This window comes from Ambystoma mexicanum, chromosome 4q (assembly GCF_040938575.1).
Source record: "Ambystoma mexicanum isolate Mex_15411 chromosome 4q, UKY_AmexF1_1, whole genome shotgun sequence".
NCBI classification, from domain to species: Eukaryota; Metazoa; Chordata; class Amphibia; order Caudata; family Ambystomatidae; genus Ambystoma; species Ambystoma mexicanum.
In genome coordinates this window covers 530,417,051-530,433,026 of record NC_090928.1, presented here as the reverse complement: position 1 = coordinate 530,433,026, position 15,976 = coordinate 530,417,051, and the positions used below count along the sequence as shown (strand labels likewise).

General features: G+C 37.3%; 2 non-coding genes across 2 annotated transcripts; both read left to right on the top strand.

Moving 5' to 3' along the window:
• The first annotated feature begins 2,444 nt into the window (after window positions 1–2,444).
• On the top strand, window positions 2,445–2,517 carry TRNAK-CUU (transfer RNA lysine (anticodon CUU)). Its single transcript has one exon. It is a non-coding gene; the product is annotated as a tRNA-Lys (tRNA).
• A 12,979-nt stretch (window positions 2,518–15,496) lies between these two features.
• TRNAK-CUU (transfer RNA lysine (anticodon CUU)) lies at window positions 15,497–15,569 on the top strand. Its single transcript has one exon. It is a non-coding gene; the product is annotated as a tRNA-Lys (tRNA).
• Window positions 15,570–15,976: the final 407 nt, after the last annotated feature.

Sequence of the window (15,976 nt, the reverse complement as noted above, 5' to 3'; positions counted from 1 at the left end):
CCCACGTTGGACGAAAACAACTAAAATTGTAGTGCTTTTTGACCAAAAAAAATAGAAATTGAAAGTCTCTTTACAATATTTGCAATATTTTCATTGTTAACATGCAATATATGAATGCATGTCTGGATGATGTGTAATGGGGCAATACCATACCTTAATGTATTCACTGTAAAAGAAAAAGTATGTATCATCTTATTATAAAATAAAGTGGAGAAAACACAAATAAGACATTTTTTCACACAGGTTCAGTCAGCTATTTCCTGATATTCTTCAAAGCGTTCTGATATTGACTGGTAATTGTGTTTGATACTTTCTTAGACTATTTCTGCCTCTGGCTGATGTGTATTTTCTTTCCAAACTCCACCACAGCCTATGATTGCACAGCATCCTATCTGTGGAAACCGGCAGTGCAGGGATAGGGAAGAAAACTATAGGCATCCAAAAGAGCCCGCCCGGCTAGCTCAGTTGGTAGAGCATGAGACTCTTAATCTCAGGGTCGTGGGTTCGAGCCCCACGTTGGGTGAAAACAACTAAAATTGTAGTGCTTTTTGACCAAAAAAATAGAAATTGAAAGTCTCTACAATATTTGCAATATTTTCATTGTTAACATGCAATATATGAATGCATGTCTGGATGATGTGTAATGGGGCAATACCATACCTTAATGTATTCACTGTAAAAGAAAAAGTATGTATCATCTTATTATAAAATAAAGTGGAGAAAACACAAATAAGACTTTTTTTCACACAGGTTCAGTCAGCTATTTCCTGATATTCTTCAAAGCGTTCTGATATTGACTGGTAATTGTGTTTGATACTTTCTTAGACTATTTCTGCCTCTGGCTGTTGTGTATTTTCTTTCCAAACTCCACCAGAGCCTATGATTGCACAGCATCCTATCTGTGGAAACCGGCAGTGCAGGGATATCGAAGAAAACTATAGGCATCCAAAGGAGCCCAGCTAGCTCAGTTGGTAGAGCATGAGACTCTTAATCTCAGGGTCGTGGGTTTGAGCCCCACGTTGGGCGAAAACAACTAAAATTGTAGTGCTTTTTGACCAAAAAAATAGAAATTGAAAGTCTCTTTGCAATATTTTCATTGTTAACATGCAATATATGAATGCATGTCTGGATGATTTGTAATGGGGCAATACCATACCTTAATGTATTCACTGTAAAAGAAAAAGTATGTATCATCTTACTATAAAATAAAGTTGAGAAAACACAAATAAGACTTTTTTCCACACAGGTTTAATCGGCTATTTCCTGGTATTCTTCAATGCGTTCTGATATTGACTGGTAATTGTGTTTGATACTTTCTTAGACTATTTCTGCCTCTGGCTGATGTGTATTTTCTTTCCAAACTCCACCAGAGCCTATGATTACACAGCATCCTATCTGTGGAAAGCGGCAGTGCAGGGATAGGGAAGAAAACTATAGGCATCCAAAGGAGCCCGGCTAGCTCAGTCGGTAGAGCATGAGACTCTTAATCTCAGGGTCGCGTTGGGCGAAAACAACTAAAATTTTAGTGCTTTTTGACCAAAAAAATAGAAATTGAAAGTCTCTATACAATATTTGCAATATTTTCATTGTTAACATGCAATATATGAATGCATGTCTGGATGATGTGTAATGGGGCAATACCATACCTTAATGTATTCACTGTAAAAGAAAAAGTATGTATCATCTTACTATAAAATAAAGTGGAGAAAACACAAATAAGACTTTTTTCCACACAGGTTTAATCGGCTATTTCCTGATATTCTTCAATGCGTTCTGATATTGACTGGTAATTGTGTTTGATACTTTCTTAGACTATGTCTGCCTCTGGCTGATGTGTATTTTCTTTCCAAACTCCACCAGAGCCTATGATTACACAGAATCCTATCTGTGGAAAGCGGCAGTGCAGGGATAGGGAAGAAAACTATAGGCATCCAAAGGAGCTTGGCTAGTTCAGTTGGTAGAGCATGAGACTCTTAATCTCAGGGTCGTGGGTTCGAGCCCCACGTTGGGCGAAAAAAACTAAAATTGTAGTGCTTTTTGACCAAAAAAATAGAAATTGAAAGTCTCTTTACAATATTTGCAATATTTTCATTGTTAACATGCAATATATGAATGCATGTCTGGATGATGTGTAATGGGGCAATACCATACCTTAATGTATTCACTGTAAAATAAAAAGTATGTATCATCTTATTATAAAATAAAGTGGAGAAAACACAAATAAGACTTTTTTTCACACAGGTTCAGTCAGCTATTTCCTTATATTCTTCAAAGTGTTCTGATATTGACTGGTAATTGTGTTTGATACTTTCTTAGACTATTTCTGCCTCTGGCTGATGTGTATTTTCTTTCCAAACTCCACCAGATCCTATGATTACACAGCATCCTATCTGTGGAAAACGGCAGTGCAGGGATAGGGAAGAAAACTATAGGCATCCAAAGGAGCCCGGCTAGCTCAGTTGGTAGAGCATGAGACTCTTAATCTCAGGGTCGTGGGTTCGAGCCCCACGTTGGGCGAAAACAACTAAAATTGTAGTGCTTTTTGACCAAAAAAATAGAAATTGAAAGTCTCTTTGCAATATTTTCATTGTTAACATGCAATATATGAATGCATGTCTGGATGATTTGTAATGGGGCAATACCATACCTTAATGTATTCACTGTAAAAGAAAAAGTATGTATCATCTTACTATAAAATAAAGTGGAGAAAACACAAATAAGACATTTTTTCACACAGGTTCAGTCAGCTATTTCCTGATATTCTTCAAAGCGTTCTGATATTGACTGGTAATTGTGTTTGATACTTTCTTAGACTATTTCTGCCTCTGGCTGATGTGTATTTTCTTTCCAAACTCCACCACAGCCTATGATTGCACAGCATCCTATCTGTGGAAACCGGCAGTGCAGGGATAGGGAAGAAAACTATAGGCATCCAAAAGAGCCCGCCCGGCTAGCTCAGTTGGTAGAGCATGAGACTCTTAATCTCAGGGTCGTGGGTTCGAGCCCCACGTTGGGTGAAAACAACTAAAATTGTAGTGCTTTTTGACCAAAAAAATAGAAATTGAAAGTCTCTACAATATTTGCAATATTTTCATTGTTAACATGCAATATATGAATGCATGTCTGGATGATGTGTAATGGGGCAATACCATACCTTAATGTATTCACTGTAAAAGAAAAAGTATGTATCATCTTATTATAAAATAAAGTGGAGAAAACACAAATAAGACTTTTTTTCACACAGGTTCAGTCAGCTATTTCCTGATATTCTTCAAAGCGTTCTGATATTGACTGGTAATTGTGTTTGATACTTTCTTAGACTATTTCTGCCTCTGGCTGTTGTGTATTTTCTTTCCAAACTCCACCAGAGCCTATGATTGCACAGCATCCTATCTGTGGAAACCGGCAGTGCAGGGATATCGAAGAAAACTATAGGCATCCAAAGGAGCCCAGCTAGCTCAGTTGGTAGAGCATGAGACTCTTAATCTCAGGGTCGTGGGTTTGAGCCCCACGTTGGGCGAAAACAACTAAAATTGTAGTGCTTTTTGACCAAAAAAATAGAAATTGAAAGTCTCTTTGCAATATTTTCATTGTTAACATGCAATATATGAATGCATGTCTGGATGATTTGTAATGGGGCAATACCATACCTTAATGTATTCACTGTAAAAGAAAAAGTATGTATCATCTTACTATAAAATAAAGTTGAGAAAACACAAATAAGACTTTTTTCCACACAGGTTTAATCGGCTATTTCCTGGTATTCTTCAATGCGTTCTGATATTGACTGGTAATTGTGTTTGATACTTTCTTAGACTATTTCTGCCTCTGGCTGATGTGTATTTTCTTTCCAAACTCCACCAGAGCCTATGATTACACAGCATCCTATCTGTGGAAAGCGGCAGTGCAGGGATAGGGAAGAAAACTATAGGCATCCAAAGGAGCCCGGCTAGCTCAGTCGGTAGAGCATGAGACTCTTAATCTCAGGGTCGCGTTGGGCGAAAACAACTAAAATTTTAGTGCTTTTTGACCAAAAAAATAGAAATTGAAAGTCTCTATACAATATTTGCAATATTTTCATTGTTAACATGCAATATATGAATGCATGTCTGGATGATGTGTAATGGGGCAATACCATACCTTAATGTATTCACTGTAAAAGAAAAAGTATGTATCATCTTACTATAAAATAAAGTGGAGAAAACACAAATAAGACTTTTTTCCACACAGGTTTAATCGGCTATTTCCTGATATTCTTCAATGCGTTCTGATATTGACTGGTAATTGTGTTTGATACTTTCTTAGACTATGTCTGCCTCTGGCTGATGTGTATTTTCTTTCCAAACTCCACCAGAGCCTATGATTACACAGAATCCTATCTGTGGAAAGCGGCAGTGCAGGGATAGGGAAGAAAACTATAGGCATCCAAAGGAGCCTGGCTAGTTCAGTTGGTAGAGCATGAGACTCTTAATCTCAGGGTCGTGGGTTCGAGCCCCACGTTGGGCGAAAAAAACTAAAATTGTAGTGCTTTTTGACCAAAAAAATAGAAATTGAAAGTCTCTTTACAATATTTGCAATATTTTCATTGTTAACATGCAATATATGAATGCATGTCTGGATGATGTGTAATGGGGCAATACCATACCTTAATGTATTCACTGTAAAATAAAAAGTATGTATCATCTTATTATAAAATAAAGTGGAGAAAACACAAATAAGACTTTTTTTCACACAGGTTCAGTCAGCTATTTCCTTATATTCTTCAAAGTGTTCTGATATTGACTGGTAATTGTGTTTGATACTTTCTTAGACTATTTCTGCCTCTGGCTGATGTGTATTTTCTTTCCAAACTCCACCAGATCCTATGATTACACAGCATCCTATCTGTGGAAAACGGCAGTGCAGGGATAGGGAAGAAAACTATAGGCATCCAAAGGAGCCCGGCTAGCTCAGTTGGTAGAGCATGAGACTCTTAATCTCAGGGTCGTGGGTTCGAGCCCCACGTTGGGTGAAAACAACTAAAATTTTAGTGCTTTTTGACCAAAAAAATAGAAATTGAAAGTCTCTTTACAATATTTGCAATATTTTCATTGTTAACATGCAATATATGAATGCATGTCTGGATGATGTGTAATGGGGCAATACCACACCTTAATGTATTCACTGTACAAGAAAAAGTATGTATCATCTTACTATAAAATAAAAAGGAGAAAACACAAATAAGACTTTTTTCCACACAGGTTTAATCGGCTATTTCCTGATATTCTTCAATGCGTTCTGATATTGACTGGTAATTGTGTTTGATACTTTCTTAGACTATTTCTGCCTCTGGCTGATGTGTATTTTCTTTCCAAACTCCACCAGAGCCTATGATTACACAACATCCTATCTGTGGAAAGCGGCAGTGCAGGGATAGGGAAGAAAACTATAGGCATCCAAAGAAGCCCGGCTAGTTCAGTCGGTAGAGCATGAGACTCTTAATCTCAGGGTAGTGGGTTTGAGCCCCACGTTGGGCGTAAACAACTAAAATTGTAGTGCTTTTTGACCAAAAAAATAGAAATTGAAAGTCTCTTTACAATATTTGCAATATTTTCATTGTTAACATGCAATATATGAATGCATGTCTGGATGATGTGTAATGGGGCAATACCATACCTTAATGTATTCACTGTAAAAAAAAAAGTATGTATCATCTTATTATAAAATAAAGTGGAGAAAACACAAATAAGACATTTTTTCACACAGGTTCAGTCAGCTATTTCCTGATATTCTTCAAAGCGTTCTGATATTGACTGGTAATTGTGTTTGATACTTTCTTAGACTATTTCTGCCTCTGGCTGATGTGTATTTTCTTTCCAAACTCCACCAGAGCCTATGATTGCACAGCATCCTATCTGTGGAAACCGGCAGTGCAGGGATAGGGAAGAAAACTATAGGCATCCAAAGGAGCCCGGCTAGCTCAGTCGGTAGAGCATGAGACTCTTAATCTCAGGGTCGTGGGTTCGAGCCCCACGTTGGGCGAAAACAACTAAAATTGTAGTGCTTTTTGACCAAAAAAATAGAAATTGAAAGTCTCTTTACAATATTTGCAATATTTTCATTGTTAACATGCAATATATGAATGCATGTCTGGATGATGTGTAATGGGGCAATACCATACCTTAATGTATTCACTGTAAAAGAAAAAGTATGCATCATCTTACTATAAAATAAAGTGGAGAAAACACAAATAAGACTTTTTTCCACACAGGTTTAATAGGCTATTTCCTGATATTCTTCAATGCGTTCTGATATTGACTGGTAATTGTGTTTGATACTTTCTTAGACTATTTCTGCCTCTTGCTGATGTGTATTTTCTTTCCAAACTCCACCAGAGCCTATGATTACACAGCATCCTATCTGTGGAAAGCGGCAGTGGAGGGATAGGGAAGAAAACTATAGGCATCCAAAGGAGCCTGGCTAGCTCAGTCGGTAGAGCATGAGACTCTTAATCTCAGTGTCGTGGGTTCGAGCCCCACGTTGGGCGAAAACAACTAAAATTGTAGTGCTTTTTGACCAAAAAAATATAAATTGAAAGTCTCTTTGCAATATTTTCATTGTTAACATGCAATATATGAATGCATGTCTGGATGATGTGTAATGGGGCAATACCATATCTTAATGTATTCACTGTAAAAGAAAAAGTATGTATCATCTTACTATAAAATAAAGTGGAGAAAACACAAATAAGACTTTTTTCCACACAGGTTTAATCGGCTATTTCCTGATATTCTTCAAAGCTTTCTGATATTGACTGGTAATTGTGTTTGATACTTTCTTAGACTATTTCTGCCTCTGGCTGATGTGTATTTTCTTTCCAAACTCCACCAGAGCCTATGATTACACAGCATCCTATCTGTGGAAAACGGCAGTGCAGGGATAGGGAAGAAAACTATTATCATCCAAACGAGCCCGGCTAGCTCAGTCGGTAGAGCATGAGACTCTTAATCTCAGGGTCGCGTTGGGCGAAAACAACTAATATTTTAGTGCTTTTTGACCAAAAAAATAGAAATTGAAAGTCTCTTCACAATATTTGCAATATTTTCATTGTTAACATGCAATATATGAATGCATGTCTGGATGATGTGTAATGGGGCAATACCATACCTTAATGTATTCACTGTAAAAGAAAAAGTATGCATCATCTTACTATAAAATAAAGTGGAGAAAACACAAATAAGACTTTTTTCCACACAGGTTTAATCGGCTATTTCCTGATATTCTTTAATGCGTTCTGATATTGACTGGTAATTGTGTTTGATACTTTCTTAGACTATTTCTGCCTCTGGCTGATGTGTATTTTCTTTCCAAACTCCACCAGAGCCTATGATTACACAGCATCTTATCTGTGGAAAGCGGCAGTGCAGGGATAGGGAAGAAAACTATAGGCCTCCAAAGGAGCCCGGCTTGCTCAGTCGGTAGAGCATGAGACTCTTAATCTCAGGGTCGTGGGTGCGAACCCCACGTTGGGCGAAAACAACTAAAATTTTAGTGCTTTTTGACCAAAAAAATAGAAATTGAAAGTCTCTTTACAATATTTGCAATATTATGATTGTTAACATGCAATATATGAATGCATGTCTGGATGATGTGTAATGGGGCAATACCACACCTTAATGTATTCACTGTAAAAGAAAAAGTATGTATCATCTTACTATAAAATAAAGTGGAGAAAACACAAATAAGACTTTTTTCCACACAGGTTTAATCGGCTATTTCCTGATATTCTTCAAAGCTTTCTGATATTGACTGGTAATTGTGTTTGATACTTTCTTAGACTATTTCTGCCTCTGGCTGATGTGTATTTTCTTTCCAAACTCCACCAGAGCCTATGATTACACAGCATCCTATCTGTGGAAAACGGCAGTGCAGGGATAGGGAAGAAAACTATTATGAACCAAACGAGCCCGGCTAGCTCAGTCGGTAGAGCATGAGACTCTTAATCTCAGGGTCGTGGGTTCGAGCCCCACGTTGGGCGAAAACAACTAAAATTGTAGTGCTTTTTGACCAAAAAAATAGAAATTGAAAGTCTCTTTACAATATTTGCAATATTTTCATTGTTAACATGCAATATATGAATGCATGTCTGGATGATGTGTAATGGGGCAATACCATACCTTAATGTATTCACTGTAAAAGAAAAAGTATGTATCATCTTATTATAAAATAAAGTGGAGAATACACAAATAAGACTTTTTTTCACACAGGTTCAGTCAGCTATTTCCTTATATTCTTCAAAGTGTCTGATATTGACTGGTAATTGTGTTTGATACTTTCTTAGACTATTTCTGCCTCTGGCTGATGTGTATTTTCTTTCCAAACTCCACCAGAGCCTATGATTACACAGCATCCTATCTGTGGAAACCGGCAGTGCAGGGATAGGGAAGAAAACTATAGGCATCCAAAGGAGCCCGGCTAGCTCAGTCGGTAGAGCATGAGACTCTTAATCTCAGGGTCGTGGGTTCGAGCTCCACGTTGGGTGAAAACAACTAAAATTTTAGTGCTTTTTGACCATAAAAATAGAAATTGAAAGTCTCTTTGCAATATTTTCATTGTTAACATGCAATATATGAATGCATGTCTGGATGATGTGTAATGGGGCAATACCATACCTTAATGTATTCACTGTAAAAGAAAAAGTATGTATCATTTTACTATAAAATAAAGTGGAGAAAACACAAATAAGACTTTTTTCCACACAGGTTTAATCGGCTATTTCCTGATATTCTTCAATGCGTTCTGATATTGACTGGTAATTGTGTTTGATACTTTCTTAGACTATTTCTGCCTCTGGCTGATGTGTATTTTCTTTCCAAACTCCACCAGAGCCTATGATTACACAGCATCCTATCTGTGGAAAGCGGCAGTGCAGGGATAGGGAAGAAAACTATAAGCATCCAAAGGAGCATGGATAGTTCAGTTGGTAGAGCATGAGACTCTTAATCTCAAGGTCGTGGGTTCGAGCCCCACGTTGGGCGAAAACAACTAAAATTGTAGTGCTTTTTGACCAAAAAAATAGAAATTGAAAGTCTCTTTACAATATTTGCAATATTTTCATTGTTAACATGCAATATATGAATGCATGTCTGGATGATGTGTAATGGGGCAATACCATACCTTAATGTATTCACTGTAAAATAAAAAGTATGTATCATCTTATTATAAAATAAAGTGGAGAAAACACAAATAGGACTTTTTTTCACACAGGTTCAGTCAGCTATTTCCTTATATTCTTCAAAGCGTTCTGATATTGACTGGTAATTGTGTTTGATACTTTCTTAGACTATTTCTGCCTCTGGCTGATGTGTATTTTCTTTCCAAACTCCACCAGAGCCTATGATTACACAGCATCCTATCTGTGGAAACCGGCAGTGCAGGGATAGGGAAGAAAACTATAGGCATCCAAAGGAGCCCGGCTAGCTCAGTCGGTAGAGCATGAGACTCTTAATCTCAGGGTGGTGGTTTCAAGCCCCACGTTGGGTGAAAACAACTAAAATTTTAGTGCTTTTTGACCAAAAAAATAGAAATTGAAAGTCTCTTTACAATATTTGCAATATTTTCATTGTTAACATGCAATGTATCAATGCATGTCTGGATGATGTGTAATGGGGCAATACCATACCTTAATGTATTCACTGTAAAAGAAAAAGTATGCATCATCTTACTATAAAATAAAGTGGAGAAAACACAAATAAGACTTTTTTCCACACAGGTTTAATCGGCTATTTCCTGATATTCTTCAATGCGTTCTGATATTGACTGGTAATTGTGTTTGATACTTTCTTAGATTATTTCTGCCTCTGGCTGATGTGTATTTTCTTTCCAAACTCCACCAGAGCCTATGATTACACAGCATCCTATCTGTGGAAAGCGGCAGTGCAGGGATAGGGAAGAAAACTATAGGCATCCAAAGGAGCCCGGCTAGCTAAGTCGGTAGAGCATGAGACTCTTAATCTCAGGGTCGTGGGTTCGAGCCCCACGTTGGGTGAAAACAACTAAAATTGTAGTGCTTTTTGACCAAAAAAATAGAAATTGAAAGTCTCTTTACAATATTTGCAATATTTTGATTGTTAACATGCAATATATGAATGCATGTCTGGATGATGTGTAATGGGGCAATACCACACCTTAATGTATTCACTGTAAAAGAAAAAGTATGTATCATCTTACTATAAAATAAAGTGGAGAAAACACAAATAAGACTTTTTTCCACACAGGTTTAATCGGCTATTTCCTGATATTCTTCAATGCGTTCTGATATTGACTGGTAATTGTGTTTGATACTTTCTTAGACTATTTCTGCGTCTGGCTGGTGTGTATTTTCTTTCCAAACTCCACCAGAGCCTATGATTACACAGCATCCTATCTGTGGAAAACGGCAGTGCAGGGATAGGGAAGAAAACTATAGGCAGCCAAAGGAGCCCGGCTAGTTCAGTCGGTAGAGCATGAGACTCTTAATCTCAGGGTCGTGGGTTCGAGCCCCACGTTGGGCGTAAACAACTAAAATTGTAGTGCTTTTTGACCAAAAAAATAGAAATTGAAAGTCGCTTTACAATATTTGCAATATTTTCATTGTTAACATGCAATATATGAATGCATGTCTGGATGATGTGTAATGGGGGAATACCATACCTTAATGTATTCACTGTAAAATAAAAAGTATGTTTCATCTTATTATAAAATAAAGTGGAGAAAACACAAATAAGACTTTTTTTCACACAGGTTCAGTCAGCTATTTCCTTATATTCTTCAAAGCGTTCTGATATTGACTGGTAATTGTGTTTGATACTTTCTTAGACTATTTCTGCCTCTGGCTGATGTGTATTTTCTTTCCAAACTCCACCAGAGCCTATGATTACACAGCATCCTATCTGTGGAAACCGGCAGTGCAGGGATAGGGAAGAAAACTATAGGCATCCAAAGGAGCCCGGCTAGTTCAGTCGGTAGAGCATGAGACTCTTAATCTCAGGGTCGTGGGTTCGAGCACCACGTTGGGCGTAAACAACTAAAATTGTAGTGCTTTTTGACCAAAAAAATTGAAATTGAAAGTCTCTTTACAATATTTGCAATATTTTCATTGTTAACATGCAATATATGAATGCATGTCTGGATGATGTGTAATGGGGCAATACCACACCTTAATGTATTCACTGTAAAAGAAAAAGTATGTATCATCTTACTATAAAATAAAAAGGAGAAAACACAAATAAGACTTTTTTCCACACAGGTTTAATCGGCTATTTCCTGATATTCTTCAATGCGTTCTGATATTGACTGGTAATTGTGTTTGATACTTTCTTAGACTATTTCTGCCTCTGGCTGATGTGTATTTTCTTTCCAAACTCCACCAGAGCCTATGATTACACAGCATCCTATCTGTGGAAAGCGGCAGTGCAGGGATAGGGAAGAAAACTATAGGCATCCAAAGGAGCCCGGCTAGCTCAGTCGGTAGAGCATGAGACTCTTAATCTCAGGGTCGTGGGTTCGAGCCCCACGTTGGGCGAAAACAACTAAAATTGTAGTGCTTTTTGACCAAAAAAATAGAAATTGAAAGTCTCTTTACAATATTTGCAATATTTTGATTGTTAACATGCAATATATGAATGCATGTCTGGATGATGTGTAATGGGGCAATACCACACCTTAATGTATTCACTGTAAAAGAAAAAGTATGTATCATCTTACTATAAAATAAAGTGGAGAAAACACAAATAAGACTTTTTTCCACACAGGTTTAATCGGCTATTTCCTGATATTCTTCAATGCGTTCTGATATTGACTGGTAATTGTGTTTGATACTTTCTTAGACTATTTCTGCCTCTGGCTGATGTGTATTTTCTTTCCAAACTCCACCAGAGCCTATGATTACACAGCATCCTATCTGTGGAAAACGGCAGTGCAGGGATAGGGAAGAAAACTATAGGCAGCCAAAGGAGCCCGGCTAGTTCAGTCGGTAGAGCATGAGACTCTTAATCTCAGGGTCGTGGGTTCGAGCCCCACGTTGGGCGTAAACAAATAAAATTGTAGTGCTTTTTGACCAAAAAAATAGAAATTGAAAGTCGCTTTACAATATTTGCAATATTTTCATTGTTAACATGCAATATATGAATGCATGTCTGGATGATGTGTAATGGGGGAATACCATACCTTAATGTATTCACTGTAAAATAAAAAGTATGTTTCATCTTATTATAAAATAAAGTGGAGAAAACACAAATAAGACTTTTTTTCACACAGGTTCAGTCAGCTATTTCCTTATATTCTTCAAAGCGTTCTGATATTGACTGGTAATTGTGTTTGATACTTTCTTAGACTATTTCTGCCTCTGGCTGATGTGTATTTTCTTTCCAAACTCCACCAGAGCCTATGATTACACAACATCCTATCTGTGGAAACCGGCAGTGCAGGGATAGGGAAGAAAACTATAGGCATCCAAAGGAGCCCGGCTAGTTCAGTCGGTAGAGCATGAGACTCTTAATCTCAGGGTCGTGGGTTCGAGCCCCACGTTGGGCGTAAACAACTAAAATTGTAGTGCTTTTTGACCAAAAAAATTGAAATTGAAAGTCTCTTTACAATATTTGCAATATTTTCATTGTTAACATGCAATATATGAATGCATGTCTGGATGATGTGTAATGGGGCAATACCACACCTTAATGTATTCACTGTAAAAGAAAAAGTATGTATCATCTTACTATAAAATAAAAAGGAGAAAACACAAATAAGACTTTTTTCCACACAGGTTTAATCGGCTATTTCCTGATATTCTTCAATGCGTTCTGATATTGACTGGTAATTGTGTTTGATACTTTCTTAGACTATTTCTGCCTCTGGCTGATGTGTATTTTCTTTCCAAACTCCACCAGAGCCGATGATTACACAGCATCCTATCTGTGGAAAGCGGCAGTGCAGGGATAGGGAAGAAAACTATAGGCATCCAAAGGAGCCCGGCTAGCTCAGTCGGTAGAGCATGAGACTCTTAATCTCAGGGTCGTGGGTTCGAGCCCCACGTTGGGCGAAAACAACTAAAATTGTAGTGCTTTTTGACCAAAAAAATAGAAATTGAAAGTCTCTTTACAATATTTGCAATATTTTCATTGTTAACATGCAATATATGAATGCATGTCTGGATGATGTGTAATGGGGCAATACCACACCTTAATGTATTAACTGTAAAAGAAAAAGTATGTATCATCTTACTATAAAATAAAAAGGAGAAAACACAAATAAGACTTTTTTCCACACAGGTTTAATCGGCTATTTCCTGATATTCTTCAATGCGTTCTGATATTGACTGGTAATTGTGTTTGATACTTTCTTAGACTATTTCTGCCTCTGGCTGATGTGTATTTTCTTTCCAAACTCCACCAGAGCCTATGATTACACAGCATCCTATCTGTGGAAAGCGGCAGTGCAGGGATAGGGAAGAAAACTATAGGCATCCAAAGGAGCCCGGCTAGCTCAGTCGGTAGAGCATGAGACTCTTAATCTCAGGGTTGTGGGTTCGAGCCCCACGTTGGGCGAAAACAACTAAAATTGTAGTGCTTTTGACCAAAAAAATAGAAATTGAAAGTCTCTTTACAATATTTGCAATATTTTCATTGTTAACATGCAATATATGAATGCATGTCTGGATAATGTGTAATGGGGCAATACCATACCTTAATGTATTCACTGTAAAAGAAAAAGTATGTATCATCTTACTATAAAATAAAGTGGAGAAAACACAAATAAGACTTTTTTCCACACAGGTTTAATCGGCTATTTCCTGGTATTCTTCAATGCGTTCTGATATTGACTGGTAATTGTGTTTGATACTTTCTTAGACTATTTCTGCCTCTGGCTGATGTGTATTTTCTTTCCAAACTCCACCAGAGCCTATGATTACACAGCATCCTATCTGTGGAAAGCGGCAGTGCAGGGATAGGGAAGAAAACTATAGGCATCCAAAGGAGCCCGGCTAGCTCAGTCGGTAGAGCATGAGACTCTTAATCTCAGGGTCGCGTTGGGCGAAAACAACTAAAATTTTAGTGCTTTTTGACCAAAAAAATAGAAATTGAAAGTCTCTTCACAATATTTGCAATATTTTCATTGTTAACATGCAATATATGAATGCATGTCTGGATGATGTGTAATGGGGCAATACCATACCTTAATGTATTCACTGTAAAAGAAAAAGTATGCATCATCTTACTATAAAATAAAGTGGAGAAAACACAAATAAGACTTTTTTCCACACAGGTTTAATAGGCTATTTCCTGATATTCTTCAATGCGTTCTGATATTTACTGGTAATTGTGTTTGATACTTTCTTAGACTATTTCTGCCTCTGGCTGATGTGTATTTTCTTTCCAAACTCCACCAGAGCCTATGATTACACAGCATCCTATCTGTGGAAAGCGGCAGTGGAGGGATAGGGAAGAAAACTATAGGCATCCAAAGGAGCCTGGCTAGCTCAGTCGGTAGAGCATGAGACTCTTAATCTCAGGGTCGTGGGTTCGAGCCCCACGTTGGACGAAAACAACTAAAATTGTAGTGCTTTTTGACCAAAAAAAATAGAAATTGAAAGTCTCTTTACAATATTTGCAATATTTTCATTGTTAACATGCAATATATGAATGCATGTCTGGATGATGTGTAATGGGGCAATACCATACCTTAATGTATTCACTGTAAAAGAAAAAGTATGTATCATCTTATTATAAAATAAAGTGGAGAAAACACAAATAAGACATTTTTTCACACAGGTTCAGTCAGCTATTTCCTGATATTCTTCAAAGCGTTCTGATATTGACTGGTAATTGTGTTTGATACTTTCTTAGACTATTTCTGCCTCTGGCTGATGTGTATTTTCTTTCCAAACTCCACCACAGCCTATGATTGCACAGCATCCTATCTGTGGAAACCGGCAGTGCAGGGATAGGGAAGAAAACTATAGGCATCCAAAAGAGCCCTCCCGGCTAGCTCAGTTGGTAGAGCATGAGACTCTTAATCTCAGGGTCGTGGGTTCGAGCCCCACGTTGGGTGAAAACAACTAAAATTGTAGTGCTTTTTGACCAAAAAAATAGAAATTGAAAGTCTCTACAATATTTGCAATATTTTCATTGTTAACATGCAATATATGAATGCATGTCTGGATGATGTGTAATGGGGCAATACCATACCTTAATGTATTCACTGTAAAAGAAAAAGTATGTATCATCTTATTATAAAATAAAGTGGAGAAAACACAAATAAGACTTTTTTTCACACAGGTTCAGTCAGATATTTCCTGATATTCTTCAAAGCGTTCTGATATTGACTGGTAATTGTGTTTGATACTTTCTTAGACTATTTCTGCCTCTGGCTGTTGTGTATTTTCTTTCCAAACTCCACCAGAGCCTATGATTGCACAGCATCCTATCTGTGGAAACCGGCAGTGCAGGGATATCGAAGAAAACTATAGGCATCCAAAGGAGCCCAGCTAGCTCAGTTGGTAGAGCATGAGACTCTTAATCTCAGGGTCGTGGGTTCGAGCCCCACGTTGGGCGAAAACAACTAAAATTGTAGTGCTTTTTGACCAAAAAAATAGAAATTGAAAGTCTCTTTGCAATATTTTCATTGTTAACATGCAATATATGAATGCATGTCTGGATGATTTGTAATGGGGCAATACCATACCTTAATGTATTCACTGTAAAAGAAAAAGTATGTATCATCTTACTATAAAATAAAGTTGAGAAAACACAAATAAGACTTTTTTCCACACAGGTTTAATCGGCTATTTCCTGGTATTCTTCAATGCGTTCTGATATTGACTGGTAATTGTGTTTGATACTTTCTTAGACTATTTCTGCCTCTGGCTGATGTGTATTTTCTTTCCAAACTCCACCAGAGCCTATGATTACACAGCATCCTATCTGTGGAAAGCGGCAGTGCAGGGATAGGGAAGAAAACT